This window comes from Pelodiscus sinensis, chromosome 24 (assembly GCF_052426305.1).
Source record: "Pelodiscus sinensis isolate ZL-2025 chromosome 24, ASM5242630v1, whole genome shotgun sequence".
Lineage (NCBI taxonomy): Eukaryota > Metazoa > Chordata > Testudines > Trionychidae > Pelodiscus > Pelodiscus sinensis.
Genome location: NC_143075.1, coordinates 7,192,319 through 7,211,635, shown reverse-complemented (window position 1 = coordinate 7,211,635; position 19,317 = coordinate 7,192,319). Strand labels below are relative to the sequence as shown.

The window sequence follows — 19,317 nt, the reverse complement described above, 5'->3', positions numbered from 1 at the left end:
CCAGCACCTGCAACTCTGCCCCTTGCTTACACTGAGTAAGGACTACTTGATGTGAGAAAAGAGGCACAAACTTTATCTTACCTACCATGGTGCTTGATTTCCCCTCCCCCCCTTTCAGCTATACTGTCTTTCTACTGGTGCAATCTAATTTGCTTGGATGGAATTATTCCCAGAGAAAGCCAGGATGTGTGAGGGCAAAGTTACACCTCATGCACAACTGGAGTATGCCCATTAAAAAAAACCACACACACAAAATCATGTTCTAGAGAGGTGGTCAGCTTGAATGTTTTGGAACTTAAAAAAAATATCCATCCCCTTTTATAAATAGTATGATGTCAATATTTAAATAAAGTGCTTTCACTGTTTTGTTATACAGCACTTTCTGCTCCCCTGCTGATGTTTATAAGGGCCTTTTCAGGAAGGGGGAGAAACGGACAAATTAATTAGACACCATAGGATGGTGAAATTGACTACACAAATGCACAAAATAGGCAAATTGAAAATTTGCGTCAAATGCACAAAATAGGCAAATTGAAAATAGTGCTACTTGTAACTGTAATGGAGGCAGAAATTTAAGACAAAAGTGCAGTTTCCCTGTTAGTGGTTTTTCCTTCAACCGAAAAGCAAAGCAGTAGATTATATACACTGTAAGGAATGGTCTAGTCTGGCACTTGGAAAAGCATGAACTAAATGGAATCCAATAGCACATCTTCAGCCCCAGTTTCTGTGATGGATCTTTGCAGTAGTCAAACGTTCTCCTTTTTACAGAAAATTTGACCATTAAAGATTTAGGTCAGTTTCTTTTTTTAACACCTGATTATGCAGTTACTCTAAACCATGACGCTTGTCGGAATACGTTTTTTAAATTTTAACTTCATCCATCAGGAGTTTTTTCCGAAGCTCTAAAATGAATAGAAATTGTGTCTCCCCTTTCCTTTCTCTTCAGACTCAACCCTCGCAGGCAGGCAGCCCCCGGGGTCCTTTCTTTTTGTGTGGCTGGCGGAACAGAGAGCGAGAGAGAGAGACTGTCTGGGCCCTAGTGCTGTCATCAGAAGAATAGAGGTGCTGTTACCGATAAATCTAAAGGGACAAGCTTGTTACAGCAGCCAGCATGCTGAATTAGTGGCATTTAGGCACCGCTAAGAGGCTAATTGAGTCACTGGTACTTGCTGATTATTCCAACAAATCCAATAAAGTGTAGATGTGAATGTTTATGTTTGGGTCTATGTTCTATGGTAATACACATGCTACATTAGTATGAATCCTTTCCATTGGTGCCCAGGCTGTTGGTTAACCAAAATAATTTTAAAAGATGAAAACACAATATTTTGGGAGAGCCATCCCTAATTTTATTCCAGTTCTTCCTTCTGAGCCAGTGGGAGTCAAAGTGTTAAGGGGAGGTATTAAAATGAACCTTTCCGTGGTTGGATTCCGGCCTTTTCCGATCCTAGAGCCCAAATGCACCTTCAGTGATGTTAGCAACAGTTTAGAGGGCACCCCTGTAGGTACTGGTACTCCAGCTCCTCCTGCTGTGTGGATGGCATGATGCAAGATATGTTGACTCTAGCTACATAATTTGCGTATCTTACTTGGACCTTCACATGCAGTGTAGGCCAGGCCACGATCATCCGTGATGGATGCGTGACACATCCATGCCACATGCCTATGACAAAATGATTGTGGAAACTCTGGTGAATAACCTTGACTCCACCTTCCTCAGACTAGTGCTCATATATTGCACCATGGTTTCCAAATAGCCAGCCTCACAAATGCACAACCCCCCTCCCCCGTCATTTACCATGGTGATATGGGGGCATACAAGACAACAACTAGATTTAAACCTTCCTCCAAAGAAATAAAACTTATATTGAGCAAAGCTGAACTAAACCTAGACATGAGTTCCTTATAATAGAGTTTCTAGGGCTTTGCCCTCTCTAGGTAAATATAAATCTGTTTTATGTATGCACGTAAACACTTCAGGCTTGGGTTTTTTTTTTTTTTTTGCTGCTTACAATGTAGGTTGTAGCTACATTGACTTCAGTAGAGCTACTCTTGACTTACAGCAGTGTAACTGGAGTGCAGAATCAGGCGCTTGTGTTTTTAATTGAAGGGTGCAGTACTTCCCCGGAGGTGGTTGTGATGACAGCATATTTCTGTTTCTGTTTAATTTGTTGTTAATTTTGTTTTTAAAAAGAAAAAGACCCATCTCTCTCTAAGCCAGGGTGGGGAACCTCAGGCCCAGGGGGGTGGATGCGGACCCCCGCATGCCTGGATCCGGCCCCCGAGGCTCAGGGCTCCCTCCTCCAGCACTGGGGAGACTGCACTGGCACTCCAACCCCCCTCCCCCCCAGTGCCCTACCGTGGGGCTGGACATACAAAATCTACTAGCCTGGACCCCCCTAGGCTCTGGTGTGCTGGGAAATGTGGGGTACAACTTCCTCCTTCTCCGTTGGGGGCCACAACAGTAAGGGTTGGTTTTTGGTGTTTTGCTTCTCACTTGTGTGTGGCCCCTGACTGACTTTTTCTGTTGGTCAACAGCTCCCGACCCAAAAAAAGTTCCCCACCCCAGGTCTAAGCTGTAAGGATGTGCATCTACACACTGAGAAAACTCCTGGAGAAGGATGGGTTTCAAAATTTGCAAGCCATTGTGGATGGGGAGGGAACGTGTATATCAGGGAGTGGGAATGGGTTGCTTTGGGGCTGAGGAGACTAAGGAGTCCATAGAATGGCAGCAGAGGGGTCAGACCCAGCATGCATCTCATTCCAGAGTGACATTCAAGCATCAAGAAATTACATTCTAGGCGGGAAACTAAAAACTGGCAGTCGTTGGCTACGGCATTCTTCATTCCCCAGTGAGGTATCAGTGAATTCTTTGATGATCAAGCCTGTTCTTGCCTTCCAAGTGCAGTAACAAGAAAATCTCTACGGGCAACAAGCACATCTCAGAGGGTTTTGCAGGAAAAGTTGGGTTAGCAAGATGTATTCAACTCGGGAATGTTTGTCTCTTTGCAGGCACTTCAGTTGTTGGAGGTGGTGAATATGTTTTTGTCTACCTAAGGGCCTTTACAGCAGTTTTAATACCTAATTTCTGTTCATCAGACCCCTGTTTTAACATTTAAAAGTTTATTTTATTGCTTTTATATGGGTGTGAAAGAGAATTTCCTACTGGTGATGGGCTGGATCAGCTCTTCAGATCACACGTGTGTTTGTCCTTTATCTGAAATTGCTCAGGGTTTATTAAGAATCATTTGTTTTTGGGCAGTGGGAAAAGAGCTGGTTTCCCTTTCTCATAGTAATAGTTCTTAAAGTTGTAGAGAGGCAGTACTAACTAGTAGGCAGGGTACTGAAACAGGAGTCTAGAGACCTGGGTTCTAATCCCGTCTTGCCATCTTTTTCTTGTGTGCCCTAGGGCACGTCACTGTACCGCCATATGAAATGGGAATAGTCATATTTGCTCCCTTCCTGACAAGGATGTTCGGAGGGTCTTTGTGAAGCATTTTGAATACAGAAGGGAGGGGCTGCATGCTAAATGGAGGTGTCCTTTTATTAATGGGCTTGAGAAGATAATGGGAGTGGTGTAAAATGGAACAGGCCAGCACCTCTGCTCTCAGCAGCTATCGCTGCCAATGCTTTAAAATATCGGGTACCTTTTTGAAGGTTGCAGTCACTTGGCAGCTTTTGGTGCTGGAAACCAGAGGGGCTTGGTCTTGAGTTACCTCTCTGCAGAGGTGTCATTTCCTGTTGCAGAGCACCTGGTGTGGCCTTCAAATCCAGCTCATCTTCAGAGAGGAAGAAAAAACAATATCTACTAATGAGAAGTTGCTTATTACATTTATTTTTGTAGCCTGACAACTGAGATTTGGCAGGGGAACCGGCAACTCACAGACGCAGCAGGAGGTTGCACAAGGGCTGTCTCTAGGGCGTCAGTCTTGTGGTGTCAGGGCAAACTTCCTCTTTTAATCAACACTGTTCTGCAGCTGCATCACTTCAAGAGGTTGGTCAAGGTTACCAGGAGGGGTGGGGGGAGATGAATTTGTAATGACAGCACAAAAAGTCTAGAGTGAGGTTCTCTCCCCTGCTCCAGCTGCTTGACACTGGGGTCCAATGGGGGGAGAATTTCCCTCATGCAGGCCCTGACTTCACAGATCCCCTTCAGCCCCCCCCCCCACTCGGAGCCCGGGGGCCATGAGGCGGGGACAGGAAGGAGAAGGTCAGGGCTGTGGCCACAGCACATAGGGCTGCAGAGATTTGGGGCAAAGCTGCAGCCCACAGGCAGTCAGGCTATGTCTAGACTACGGGGGTTTTTCCTGGATACTGGAGGTATCCTGGAAAAAAAACTACCACATCCAAGGAACGCGTCTGCTCTTCCACTTTTTTTTTTTTTTTTTTTTTTGCAGAAGCCCTTTCGTAAGCCCATCTTCCTCCTCCTACGAGGAAGAAGGGCTCTTCCGAAAGAGGGTTTTTTCCCGAAGTTGGCGCGCAATTTGTGTATCTTCTTCTGATAAAGCTCCGTAGTGTAGACATAGCTCCAGAAACAGGCGCCCCTGATACCAGACAGGGAATTAGGCTAAGGTTTTCAGGACTTCTGCCTTCTCTTCCACTATCTATTTCACTCTGTGCCTCTGTTACCATAAGAATAACCTCCTTCACACATTGCCTGGCTCCACGTGTGTATAAGAATTTTGGGACTCTTCTAGGAGAATAAAGCTATGGAGGTGCAAAGTAATCTTTAGTAAACTTTTCTGCTTTCTCCTTATGTCAGTAGTTCTTCCCTATGCATGTGTGCTGGCAGCTGCTCACAGTGTTTTCTTCCTACAGAAAGGCACGCAAGGTGCTTGCCTCAGAGAGCTCAGAGTCAAAGACTATCTTAGCCTGGTGTTTTGACTAGGCAGTCAATGGCCAGTTACAAGCCTGTAAAAAGTCTCAGTTTGAGTTGGGGTATGTCTGTACCACAGCACTGCTGTAGCATTATAGCGTAGGGGCTTCTGACGTGGCCAGAAGGGTTTTTTCCCCACCGGTGCCATTAATCATCTCTTAAAGAGGCAGGTAGGTAGGTTGAGGAAAGAATTTTTCTGTTGACCTTGCCACTTCTGCAGCAGTAATGGAGTTGGCGTGAAATTTTTCACAGCCCTGAGTGAGGTAGGTAGGCCAAACCTAAATTTTAAGTGTAGACCCAGGGCTCTGAGGCCTTGTCTACACTACAGCAGAAGGTCAAATTCAGATACTCAACTCCAGCTACATTAATTAAATAGCTGGAGTGACGTATCTTAAATTGAGTTTCTGCGCCATCCATGGGCTGACAGGCAGGGCTGGCTTTAGGAAGTGTGGGGCCCAATTCGAACCATTTTGGCGGCCCCCCCCTCAGGATTTTTTGCTGAGCAAAAGAAAAAAACCCACAACCACACACAAATATCACACAAGTCGATCTGATCAAAATGTGTATCTATCATAGAATCATAGGACTGGAAGGGACCTCGAGAGGTCATCGAGTCCAGCCCCCCGCCCTCAAGGCAGGACAAGCTCCGTCTACACCATCCCTGACAGATGTCTATCTAACCTGTTCTTAAATATCTCCAGAGAAGGAGATTCCACCACCTCCTTTGGCAATTTATTCCAATATTTGACCACCCTGACAGGAATTTTTTCCTAATGTCCAATCTAAACCTCCCTTGCTGCACTTTAAGCCCATTACTCCTTGTTCTGTCCTCAGTAACCAAGAGGAACAAATTTTCTCCTTCCTCCTTGTGACACCCTCTTAGATATTTGAAAACCGCTATCCTGTCCCCCCTTAATCTTCTTTTTTCCAAACTAAACAAGCCCAATTCATGAAGCCTGGCTTCATAGGTCATGTTCTCTAGACCTTTAATCATTCTTGTCGCTCTTCTCTGTACCCTTTCCAATTTCTCCACATCTTTCTTGAAATGTGGCGCCCAGAACTGGACACAGTACTCCAGCTGAGGCCTAACTAGTGCAGAGTATAAGTGAACATTTAAAAAAAAAAAATGCCATCCTTTATTATGCAAAATTTTACACAAAATTAAATCAGTTGCCTTAAGTGTAGGTCAAATATTTTCGATTGGAAACAATCCAATTTTTTCAATAAAGTTTAAAGTTTGATTTTTAAAAAGTTACCAGAGAGCGTTGCAGTTTTTTGTTACATTGATTTACTTTTTAAATAGCAAAAATGGGGTCTTTGTTAAGAAAGTGTCAGTTCTGTGGTCAAATCCCAGTCCTTAGTGATTTCAGCACCAATGATTTCACTAGGTAATATGGTACCTCACCACCATTGCCTCCTTTGCACTGCCCTTCAACACATATTGCCTGCATGTTGAGTCCAAGGTCAGTCTACACAAGATTATATCAATGATTTTTGCTCAAGCGATCACTGAGACAAGACAAGGACTCTCAATTGATTCTAGTCAGCTCTGCCTTTAAACACTGGATGTAAAGTGTCAGATATAATTGAGGACTCTCAAATAGAAGATGGAAACAGGTTTTATTTCTGGTGGTGTAGAGTCTGTGACTTTCAGTTAGATGTGACTTACTGTTCTCTGCTTAGTGTTCAAGTTATGGTAGACCCTAAGCCAGGTCATATTAAGTTCAGGTCTTTTAATCCTACAGTATGGATGATAACATTTCATTCTCCCAGCTCCAAGTCTTAAGTGAATTTGAGCTCTGTGGCAAAATAAGTTGTCTGTATAAATAAGGTCTGCTCGTGAAGCCTTTTCCTACAGTTGATTAACAGATGGCAGTAGATACCTCATTCAGACCACTGGCTGATAATAGTTAGTCACCCTGACCAGTCATTAACCATAGTCATGGACTCACCCTACTCTCCATTGTCTCTATGATTCTCTGATGACCTGTGACAAAAAAGGAGGGTGGAAAGGGAAACTGAAGGGAGAGACCTCTCTAAATTCACCAATCAAAGAGCAATATTGCCAACCCAAAAATCACAAGGAACGCCTACACAAAGTTATGAGAATGGTCTACAAATCATAAGATTTTTTAAAAATATAACATGTTCGATTTTTATTGGCCTTTTGTTTCTTGAGTATTTAGGGTTCATGTTTTAAAGCTTTCCTCCTTAGCTGTAAGGCCCAGAAGTATAGAGAACTTTTTTTTTTAAATGAAAGCTGAGATTCCTACATAATCAATTGACTCCAGGCTTTTAGAAAACACCAAGGCTGTGTCTAGACTGGCCAGTTTTTCCAGAAAATCAGCTGCTTTTCCGGAAAAACTTGCCAGCTGTCTACACTGGCCGCTTGAATTTCCGCAAAAGCACTGACTTTCTACTGTAAGAAATCAGTGCTTCTTCCGGAAATACTATTCTGCTCCTGTTCAGGCAAAAGTCCTTTTGCGCAAAGCTCAGATTTGTTTTCCGCAAATGGCGATCGGAGCTTTTTTGTGGAAAAGCGTGTCTAGATTGGCACGGACGCTTTTCCGCAAAAAGTGCATTTTCAGTTTTAAAATCCCGGGCGTGACGTGTCGTCATGCCCGGGCGTCTCCCCACCCACCTGGGAATGGCATGCACAGCTGGAGCAGCCGGCAGCGTACACAGGTGGGGGGGGGGGGGAGGAGCTGAGCAAAGTCGAGGGAGCCAACTTCCAGCTGCAGGGATGCGGGGCCCCCTTATGCACGGGGCCCGAATCGGCTTAAGGCCGGCCCTGCTGATAGGACCAAATGCTCCCATCAGCATCCCTTACTCCTTGCGAGGAGCAGGAGCACCAACACCAATGGGGGCACCCTCTGAGTTCAATTTAGCGAGTCTTCACTAGATCCACTAAGTTAAACTCCGGAAGATCAACTGCTGCAGCGACATTTTGCCTACACTTCCTCTCTCTGACCTCTGTGCATTTGTGTCTTTTGGCCACGGTGTTTGGCATTTTCTCAAGACTCATGCTTGTGTTCTTTGGGTATGCCGTGTATTTTAATTTTTTAATACTAATGCTTGCAGCTGTTTTTACCCCAAGCTCTCATTGACCTTCCAGAAGTGTTTTGGAAGAGCAAGGGCCATGGGGTCTGGCTCCCTATAAGGTCATTTAGTCCTGGATCTGCTCAGGTGGACTTCCTGAGCATGTGGTGTCCCTGCAGAGTTTGTGCAGGGCTGGAGCCCTAGCATTTGCAATGCAGGGATGGTCATTATTTGGCTTTTAAGGGGGCTTCCCTCCTCCCAACAAATCCTTTAATTTGCAATAGAATTTTTACCTTGGTCCTGCAGACACCGAAGTGTGTGCACAACTCTACTTTTGTCGACTTCCGTGGGATTACTTATGTGAGTAAAATTGTGCATTTGTTTCAGTCTCTGCAGGATCGAGGCCCTTAGGTGAGTTCTACGTAGGGAACTGTTCCACTTTGGGATTTGTTTTCATTAAGCACACTTGTATCGGTAGTTTATTACCTATAAACAGTATTCTTGTATATTCATTACTTATTGACTGGGGATTTGAATTATACTTTGGGGAAAGAAAAACTAGCTGTGTTGGGGGAGGATGAAATATGAACTGCAGTCTTTTTTATCAATTACCGTATTTTGTGGAGACGTCTCAATTCCTTAGGTGCCGAGTAAATTTTCCCCCAGACTGCAAGCATCATGTTGAGCACAAAAGGGAAAAGTCTGGTTGGTTTTCACCAGGGCAGGAGTTGCTGACTGAATTCTCTCTTCATTTCAAAGTTCTGGAGGTTTTTGTGATTCATCACAGCTTTTTGTGTGCCTTTTTTACCCCTGACACAACCCTGGTGTCTGAAAGTCACATGATCACAGTGGGGTGATCTCTACTGAGTTAGCTGTAATATAGTAGGAGGTAGTTATTTAAAGGGATAACAGATTTTTTTTTTGTTCCCCTTCTCCTCTTGCCTTGTATTTCATGGCTTGGTTCCAAAATTTCTTATTTATTTATTTTAATTGCAGGGAAAATAAATATCCCATTCCCCTGCTAAACACCAACGCATTGATTAGCATTCTCATTTGGTGCACTTGGACAAGTTTTCACATTACCATCATATCATGTGTACTTAAAATGCAGTGTGTTGACACTTAGAGCTTGATTCTCATTTACACGAAGGCCCTATTACACTGCTCCAGCAGCGTAAAGGGCTCTTAGTTAAAGATGCCTTAAAATGGGTGCACATCACAATTTCTGTCACTTTGACAGCTTCCCACTGCTAGGGGGGTGTAAAGGGGCTTTAGTGGAACTGAGAATCAGGCTTTTAAATTCTAAGCATTAAGAATAGGACTTGGTAACTCATCACACCACACTGAGAATTCAGTCTTAAGCCTGGCTGACCTAGCTCTGTTGTTTAGAGCAGTGAAAAAATTCATGTCTTGAGACCTGTAGTTTGGTCAGCCTAGCTCCTAGGATAGACATGACTGGGTCAATGGAATCCTTCTGTCAATTTAGGCCAGGTCTGCACTAGGGGAGAAAATCAACCTAAGATATGCAGCTCCCAGCTGCATGAATACCATAGCTGGAGTCGACTAAACTTAGGTCGAATTTCTGAGACATCCCTACTGTGGGATTTTGACAGGAGAAACTATCTCATTGACTTTACCTTACTTCTCATGACCTGGTGGAGTTCTGGAGTCGATTGGGGTATGATCAGCATTTGATTTAGCAGGTTCTTACTAGACCCACTAAATCAAACGCCTGGCGATAGATCTCCACAGCATCATTCTCTCGGTAAGTGGAAACAAGCCCTGAGCTGCTGCCTCTCTAATTAGCTACGTCAGTGACAAAATTCCTGCCATTAATGTAGTCAATGTCAATACTATGATGCAGCAGCATCTACACCAGTGTTTCTCAACCAGTGGTACGAGTACCCTCAGGGGTACTCGAGAAGTCTGGGGGGGGAGGTCAACACAACTGAAATTTGGAGAAAACTGATTTTTTTTTTTAAGTTTTACAGCGCTTTATTATGTTTGTACTTTTTACACCCAAAAATTTCATCGCCCGCCCGGCTATGATTAAGTTGTTTTAAACAAATGTGTTGCAATGGTAGAAAAAAAAATGTGTGTGTCTGAAAACTGTAGGTGCTGGGGGTACTTTTTTTAAAGGGGGTACTTATAATTTTTGTGTGTGGAAAAAGGGGTACTTTATAAAAAAAGGTTGAGAAACACTGATCTACACTATAGTGTGGCAGTGTCTACACTGTGGCACGGCAGCAGCATAAATAGCTGCAGTGCCATTGCTGTGCCTCTAGTGTATGCAGACACACCCTTCGTTTCCTGGAGGAGTGTGCTTATTCTTACCAGGTTTGATGCTGATATTCTTAGTTTTGCTCAGAGCAAGTGGAAAACATTGAAAGTGATAAAGCCACTCTTGATTTATATCTTTGTAATGTGCTTTCTTTGATTGTAAAGCACTTTGGGAGACAGTGGAGTGAAATATGCTATAAAAATGTTAGACATTCTTATTTCTTCCTATGAGTACAAGGATTCTGGCTCTATAAGGGGGCTACTTGTAGCTTGATTAAGATGCTATACATCGTTAGATTAGCTCGGGGGGGGGGGGATTGTAAAAGCTGCCTGTGTGTCATAACAAAAATGGGTCATTATGATTTTAAGTGGGTCACTGGAGTTACCAGTGTTGGCGGCTTCTTTCTAGAATTTGATAGAGAGAATTTCATCTAACCTGCACGGTTTTAGTAGAGTGAAGTCAATGGTGCTGTACTGCACCTGGTAGTAAATGTTTGCAGGATTGGGCATTTATCTACTAACCTCACCCAACCTTCATGAACTACTAAACCAAACGTGAGCCAAAGTGTTTGCCAGAGGTACTTTCAACACCTTCCCCTTCCAGGTTATTCTTGTTTTGGCTGATACTGTGGCCTGGGGCTGTTGGTAATTTTCCTCGAAGGGGCACACAGACACGCAAACATACAGACACACAGACACATACACTCACTGGGAGAGCTCTAAATTTTGTCTGGGATATTTTTAAATTCACGGATTCATTTCAGAAAATCTTGGCGTGTAATTTGTTGTTTGTTGTTGTGTGAGGCAAAGCGCTCCCAGAGTAAAACCGCAGCCCAGGAAAGTGTTAAGAGATGCAGACTAAATCCTGCTATGTGAGAGAGAGAAAGTCTCCTGTGTCTGTCTGCCCTGAATGAAAAGAGGTAGTGTTTAAGAACCAAAACAAAACAAAAAAAAGAACCACACAGCACAACAACTGGCCGCCTTCCATGAACTAGCCCCCACTTCCACCCTCCCCGCCATGGTACCAGGGGCACAGTCTGTTATTGAGAGGCTACTTTTGTATGTACATAAAGCCTTGTGATTTGTCTTCAGAGCTGAGAGTCTCCTAGAGTTCAGCTCTGCTGGAACAAAATGTTCAAGCCAATAGTGTGGAATCCAGCTGGAGGTTTAGCATTAATGCAGCATCAGCCAGATGGAAATGAGGTGGAGTGGTTTCAGGGAGTGGGGGATGGGGAATTTCTTCCCTATAAAAAGAAGAGGAAACAATAGCAACTCTGAAATTTAGGCACGCAGCATTTTATGCTATTGCCAAATGCACGTTTGCATTGAGCTTGGTGCTAGACTTAGGTGTTGAGCACACTTCAGTACTAGGTGTGAAAGTAAGTGGGCCAGATCCTCCTAGTAAACTTGGGTTTGGATGCATACCAGTATGAGAGAGAGCCGAAGTTGGCACACTGGCTGAGATTTGCCAAAAAGTGAGTGGTGATTTTGGGGATCTCAGCTAGAGCTGCCTTACTCTGGTGTGGTTTTGACAGGGCTAATCCCACTTTCTGAAGAATGCGGCAGCCCAGTGTTCCTGCTAATTGTTCCCATCCGTGTGCAGAATAAATCTTGTTATGCGCATCAAGGCATGTGCGGATGTACAGCACCACTCCACCAGTAGAAACACATGCTGCTGGCTGTGAATGCTGTGGGCACTTAGCTGATCAGCTGGGTGGTATTTGAATCTCTCCTGGGTGGTATTCAACTTACAAGGAACACTGCTGCAGACTCTCAAAATCTCTTATGCCAGTCTTGGTTCTTTTCATCTGTAAAATGGCCCAAATTCTGCCCTCTAACCCTGGGCAGAGCTGCTCCTGTAGGTGGAGTTGCCCAGGTGCAAGAAAGGTAGACTAGGTCCATCTGGCTTTTCAGTCTGTTTTTATTGCATTGCTTCCATCTGCTGGGTGCCTATGACAGGGTAATTGATCATGTGTTGATGCACCAGGCTGACAGCAAAACCGCACTGCTGGCTCCCATGTGTATGTGGGGGCCGAGGTAAGAGCATTTGATCATTGGTTCATGGGAGCTGCCAAAGCTGGGATATCTGCAGAACCTCTGTTTCGGTCCCTATGCTGCATCAGCAGCACCAGGGTGAGCATAGTCAGGAGACAGTGTTTGGCAGACTGCGGCTGTCTGCCGTATACAGAAGAAAGCTCCTGCAGCAGCCGGATCCAGACACGTTAAAAAGAAAAAGAAGCCAAGTTTTGAAATAACAATGCCTCAGACTTGGCCTGTCCCCCTTCCCCTGAATTACAGGACGATATTCAGAATCCCCCTTTGATATGGTTTGACGGAGAGGGGAGTCACTACCATAAAAGTATTGTAATGAATTTGTAGGGTGGCTATTTTAAACACCATGGGTACATTTACACAGCAGTGTCATTGCGGAATAACTGGCGTTATTCCGAAATAACAAAGAGCGTGTCTACACTGCAAGCCTTTATTTTGAAATAATGTCAAGCTGGAGAACTTGTTATTCCGACTCATGGTAATCCTCATTTCACGAGGAATAAGGGAAGTCAAAGGAGGAGTGGTGTTCTTTCGACTTCCTGCTGTGTAGACAGCGCCTAAAGCTTGATTGAGCTATTTCGACTTCAGCTACACAGTTGACATAGCTGAAGTTGTGTAGCTTAATTTGACTGTTACCCTGCAGTGTAGATGTACCCCAAGACATGCAGCAGCCTATTCTTTTTATCTCTTTCCGTCTTGCTGGTTAGTTTTCCATTTGGACCGAGCTAAAGTAGAAACCACCCGAATGCAGATTCACTTGTTTCAGGCTTGAAGTGACAGTTCTGCTTTTGTAGAAAAAAGATTTAGCAAGAGACAAGACATCCTCCCCTGCTTTCTGTGGTATTGCTCATGCTTTTCCCTTTAAGAAAGGTCAGCAATTTTGAGCGAGGTCAGCTTCAAAGGCTGAGCAATACTGTACCCGCAGTACCAGATCCCTGCAGTCAGATTCTGTCTAATGATTAATTTTAGATCCTTTCTGGAAACGCTGTAATATCCTGCACTGAGCATTTCAGTGCCCTGCTGATGAAACTCAAGGGTGTAATCTGTATTGCAGAGCCAGACTGCAGGGGCCCAGTGGTATCTCTTTGGGTCCTGTGCCGAATGTTGGCAGGCTTGTAAAACTGCAAGCCCTAGGTTTTAGTAAGAGCAGAAGCCCCCCCTAAAATAAAAACAGGAATGCAGGGAAGAAGCGCACTGGTTTTCTACTTACTGACCTTGCCTAGGAAAGGTCAGTAAACAAGGGGGATTTTCTCTCTGATGGGATATTCAGAGGTCATTCCTCAAGGGGATTGGAGGCTTATAGCATCAAAGTTGGCTGCAGTCGTGTGTCCGACGCTGAACCGTTAATTAAATTACCCACAGCACAGTTCCCCTGGCCAAAGCCCTTAAAAGGCGTTCATCAACACTCTTGCATCTGTGGCCCGATATCTTCTGGGAGCAGCTTGCAATTAAGGTTGGATCATGATGAAAACAAACAGATTTTTTTTTTATATCAGTGGCAACAGCCAGCTAGCAAATGTAAGTGATTGGCTGGCAGTGAGTCAGGCCCACGAAGTCCCCAACTTCTCTTCTCAGCTTTCTCTTTTAAAATTGTCCCAAGTACAGAGCTTCCAGGCTGTCAACATTGACCAGCTGCCATGTAAATTCATTGCTCTCCTTTTTCCCTCCATCAGTTTCCCTTGATTGGCAAGATCATAGGTTGCATTACTACATACATTTGCCCCAGTCTGCAGCTTCTAGACCTTTGTGCAGTACTTTCACAAGGGCGTCCCAGAGCATACTATAAACAATCAACACTTAAGAAATGGTTTATGATCTTCAGATCATCCCTCCTCCTTCTCTACCTCCATCAGGTCCCTGTTGGCATCAGAGAAAAGCAATGTGCTGGGAGAGCATGCTTAGAGGAGGTTCAGAGATGTGACTGAATCTTGTTTGTCTGGATCTTGAGCCTGATGTAGCAGTTTTTCTGGACTGCTCCTTTGGGTCTTGACTCAGTAGCCCTGCATTATTCAGGATCATACTTAAACACCTCCCTAAATCTGACCGAAGTCAAACAGAACGGGAGTACTTTGTTCGGAAGTGCTATGCTGGATAAGTGTGGACGTACACGCATGCCCTAAGTGCTGAATCAGGGCCTGAGCTGTGGAATGCGGACACTGTAGCCTTTCATGGGTTGTGTTTTGTTGCATGTGCTTTTCCATGCCTACTTCACGGAGTGAAGAGGCTTTCCCCGCACCTCCCTGTGTCCTTTCCGAGATGTTTGGGTGCAGCCTGCGCCTCTGGTGAGGAGCCCTGTGCGGCAGAGAGTTTAAAGGAGAAGTGATCCGCAGAAGGGAAGCTGTTGACGAGAGAGAGGTTTCTTGTTCTGTCATCCTGCATTCCTGTCAGCTCCTGCTTCTGCAGAAAGCTTATGTAACTGTCTCCGAAGCAGAAAAGGGGTCACTTGAGGCGGCCGTTTTGATCTGGTAATGTCTCCACTCTTCTCTAATGCTGTCTGGAAGGATTTGTTAGATTCCCTTTTGAAAAGGAGAGGCCAGGCACGCACACATACACGCGTGCGCATGTACCGGTGCAGCTCTTGGGATTGACTGCGGGGAGCCACTGCTGCGCCAGGCGGCATCGCTCGCCACACAGCCTTTTTCACAGACACGCCAGCTGGGCTTTTGTCTGTAGAAAGCTTTTACGTCTTCACCGTTTAGCTTCATCGGCCCATTGAAACACCGCACACAGCCAGTGCCCCTCTTGTGATAATACCCACAGCAATTCTCTGCACTTCCAACACTGCTTGGCGTACTTCACAGACATTAAATAATTCTAGCACAGCTTTGAGAGGGAGGAGAGCTTTATTATACCTGATCTACAGCGCCCACAATAGGATCCTGGAAACCTGGCTACCCAGCTCCTGCTAGACAGTTCTTTCCAGTTAAAGAACAGTCCCTCCCCATGACGCATACCCCTGGAGTTCCTATATAGGGGATGGGTGAGAAACCTATGGCATCAAGGATGACATTTATCTGTGTTCTGAGGGCCAGCACAAGGTTTGGGTGCTCCTTAATTCCTAATTTACAGGGCTTTTGGGGGCTTTTGCACAGGACTGAATGCCTAGGGAGGTTGTAGAATCTCCATTGCTGGAAATATTTAAGAGCAGGTTAGACACACACCTGTCGGGGATGATCTAGATGGTGCTTGGGTCTGCCATGAGGGCAGAGGAATGGACTCGTTTCACGAGGCATAAAGGATCTGCCGACGAAGGGTTCTGGAGTTGACAGATCCCCGTCTAGACTGCCGCGCTGTGCCGACAATCAGCTGATTGGCACAGCGTGGCGGCCATTTTGATTTAAATGAAGCCTCAATTATTTAAATCGCCGCTTCATTTCCCTTTGCCGTCCTGTCTAATCGACGTGGCTCCATCAACGGAGTCACGTAGATTAGACACACCCTAAGATAGAGGAAGCTGAGAGGATGTGCATAGAGCTTTTATACTGACTTTGATTAATTTTGCAATGAAGAGGGTATTTAAGAGTCAGGAAAGGCAGACACATATAATTAGCTGCTGTTTTTGATAAATATGAATTCATTGTATTGCAAAACTGGGCATGGGTTATCTTGTCTCCTCTCCTCCTTCCCCCTTCCTGACCCCAACACACACACACATAGTTAACACATAGACATAAAAATAGATGTTATGCATATCACTTTACAGATCCCAATTAACAGGTGTGTTGAGGATTTCCATGTGAGGTCACTTGTATGTCTCCTTGAAACTGTGTTCTTGGACATTGTGGCCTATTGAGAAGAATTATTTAAGGATTGAAATGGGGTATTTAGTTAATGGGCCATTGGAACAGGCTGAAAAACTAGTGTGGACTAGTGAATGCATCTGTATTGGATGTACATGTGCTACATAAAACTGTGCTCTCCAAGCCACACTGTGGTTCCCTGCTGTAAAATTGGCACATGGCAGTCCCCTGGTTGCCAGTGGGGTTGCAGGCCAAATTCTGCGCTTGTTTACACTGGTGTCACTCCATTGATGTCATAGGAATGTTTATGGATTTACAGCAAAGCCACAGCCTGTAGAATGTAGCCGCTAAACCTTTACTTTGATTTCCATGCCTGCCTCGTGTGCTTGCCTTTGTCTCAGAGAAGCAGGAATTGCAATTAATAAACTGTTTCCAAATTGTAAAAGTCTCTAGGTACCTGAGGCGATTGTGTTATTAAAGAATTGTGAACCCAATGGTGCAGCAGTGCGTGTGAGTGTGTGTGTGTGCACGTGTGATTGTATCTCTTTTTCTATATACAGATTGGTTTTTCCTTCGGTGCATGTTCACACTCAACAACTGAATTGTTTGTTGATCTTCTTAGGTGGTTTTTGGTTTGTCTTTGGCCAGGTTTATGCTAGAAGGGGACATCGAAGCAAGATACACAATTCCAGCAACGTTAATTATATAGCTGGAATCGACATACCTTGTTTCGTATTTCCCCGCCATCTCCACAGTGGGAGGCTGATGGAAGCAAACACTCTTGTCAGCTTCTCTTACTCTTCGCACAAGCAGGAATACTGGCAGCTGGCAGGGGTGTCCTCTGAATTTGATTTAGTGAGTCTTAACTAGACTCGCTAAATCAAATTCTGGAAGATCAGTTGCGGCAGCGTGGATCTTCCATGGAGTGAAGATGTGGCCTTTGTTAGTCATGTTGAGTAGATACTCGTGCCTCCTTGACAGATTAGGGAACAAGTAAAATGCTCAGATTCCCCCCCATTCCTCACACTTCTGCAAAACCCTTGGAAAGAGGGATCGACACTCCAGTTTAAAGGAACGCATGGACTTCGCACCCAGCAGCAGAAGAAAATGTATCTTAAAGAAACCCAGGATGCCACCTTTACCATTGCAGAGTTATCTGAAATACAGATTCTGCTCTCTGCAGACAAAGTAGACAAGATCCTGTAGGTATGAATATTCGTTACATGGTGCATTTGCTTTTTAATCCTGAAGTAGGAGGAGAAAAATAACTCTGGATGGTTATCAGAACGTCCAAACCATCTTTCAGAGTGGAGTTTCTCAGAGTATAAGTTGCAAGTGGAAATTAGAAGGTGCTAAGATCAATGATGGGGCAGCCTAGGCTAGTGAATGGGCTACATGAGTGGCCTTGCTTCATCACAGCGGACAGAATAACCATCCCCAGACACACTGGGTGTATTGGTAAAATTGTCTCTAATATTAGTTCTCCATTTTTCCGTTTGAAGAGTGTGTGTGTGTGTGTGTGTGTGTGTGAAATAGGGGTGTTAGTGTGTAATTGAACAGTCATGTAACCGCATCAAATGTTAGCACAACTATGTGATAGTGCCTGGGGGCGGTGGCCGACATCCAGTGAGCTCCCGACCCCACTCCCGTGGACCCCCTGTCATCCTCCACTCCTGGGGAGCCTCTAGCTCCCTGTGCAGACCAGCTCCACCTGCCGCCCCACACTGTTGCCTCTGATACAGAGGCAGTAGTGCAGGGTAGCAGTAGCCCCTGTCAGTGGGGGGGTCCAAGCTCTGCTATCACATGGAGCAGGCTTTTTTTCCTTGAGGAACTCGGACCTCCACAGGCGGCGGGGCAGCTGCCGTAGAGCAATCTCTGTCCGTTGTGAGCCCGGGCCGGTCACAGACAGAGGCTGCTTCTTGGCAGCCTCTGATAGAGGCAGCTGTGCAGTGGGAGGGGGACAGATGGCTCCATGGAGCTAGTGGTGCCTGACTCTCCCCTCCCTCCCACCACCTTTGTAGGAGGCAGCAAGTAGGGGAGGCAGGTCCACGGAGCCAGCATGCACGGAGAGCAGGCTAAAATCCAGCTCCCGACGTTTATCGGCTCTCACCTGCCCCCCTCACCCTCTGTGCTGCTGCCTCTCTATCAGAGGCACCAGTGTGGGCTGGAGTGGCAGGCAGGTCTGGTGCTTGTGGGAGGCCAGCTTAAAGCCAGCTCCTCACTGGCATTGGCTCTTGCCCCCCCCCCCTTGCTGCCCACCCACTTGTCTCTCATATCTTGGGATGGGGACAGCTACTACTGCATGGCATATAGGGGAACTCCTAAATACCCATTTTGATGTTGGTTATCTTCCTTTCCAAGTGCAAACTAATGGTTCTTATCAGCCTCTTGTAACTATTTAGTCTTTAAGATGCTATTAGACTATTTGTTGTTTTTTAAGCTTTTCCTGTTACACACTCACTTGGCTATCCCTTTGAAGCTTATTTATTCACTGTCTTTCTTTCTTCCTCCCCTTCAATTTTTTTCCCTTCTCCTCCCCCTTCCTCCTTCCCTTATTTATTCTTGGATCTGGACTTCCAACACTCCGATCATTTGAAGAAGTGGGTTGTGCCCACGAAGCTCATGATACCATCTACATGCTTTGTTACTCTTTAAAGTGCTACCAGGCTATTGGTTGATTTTTAAGTTTTTCGTGTTACAGACTAACTCGACTACCCCCTGAAGCATTTTGAAAATGTGCATCTCATTTACACTCATATAAATCTTAAGGAAATGCCACTGGCTCCATTGGAGTTACTCATGACTGGCCCTGGTGTAACTCAGTTTGGCTCAGTATGCCTTGGTTTAAAGTCAGTGGAATAAGATGGGGTTATTTTTTGCAAGCAAAATTACTAGTCCGTTGAGGCTTACCCACTCCTATGTGGCAGGAGAGCATTAGCATGAGAAGTTAGTTAGCAGGCTACATGCATCTGATTTTTGACAGCTTGAAAATGCATTGTGTGTGTATGGGTTTGCTGTTATAAAGGCTGCCTTAGCACTACTGGTGTTGGATTTTAACAGCGGTCTGTTATATGTTCATACTGTTTTTCCTTCAAAATGGAGCACAGGCAACCAACTGGATTGTGGGCATTTTATATTCTATTAAAATGAGTCATGGATGGCCTGGAAAACCACCCAGATTTCCATGCAGGGCTGTTGAAAAATTGCCTCACGTGGAGCCAAGAATAAAGGCTTAGATTTGCTCTTATTAAACCCTACATACAAACCTCTGGTTTCAAATAACTACCGCAGTCTAACAAATGCACACAAGCCAGGGCATGGAGGGTCACA

General features: G+C 45.0%; 1 protein-coding gene across 2 annotated transcripts in view; it reads left to right on the top strand.

The window, feature by feature from the left end:
- The window catches only part of SKI (SKI proto-oncogene), a 165,012-nt gene that overhangs the window by 33,091 nt on the left and 112,604 nt on the right, over positions 1-19,317 (top strand). The window lies entirely within an intron of this gene.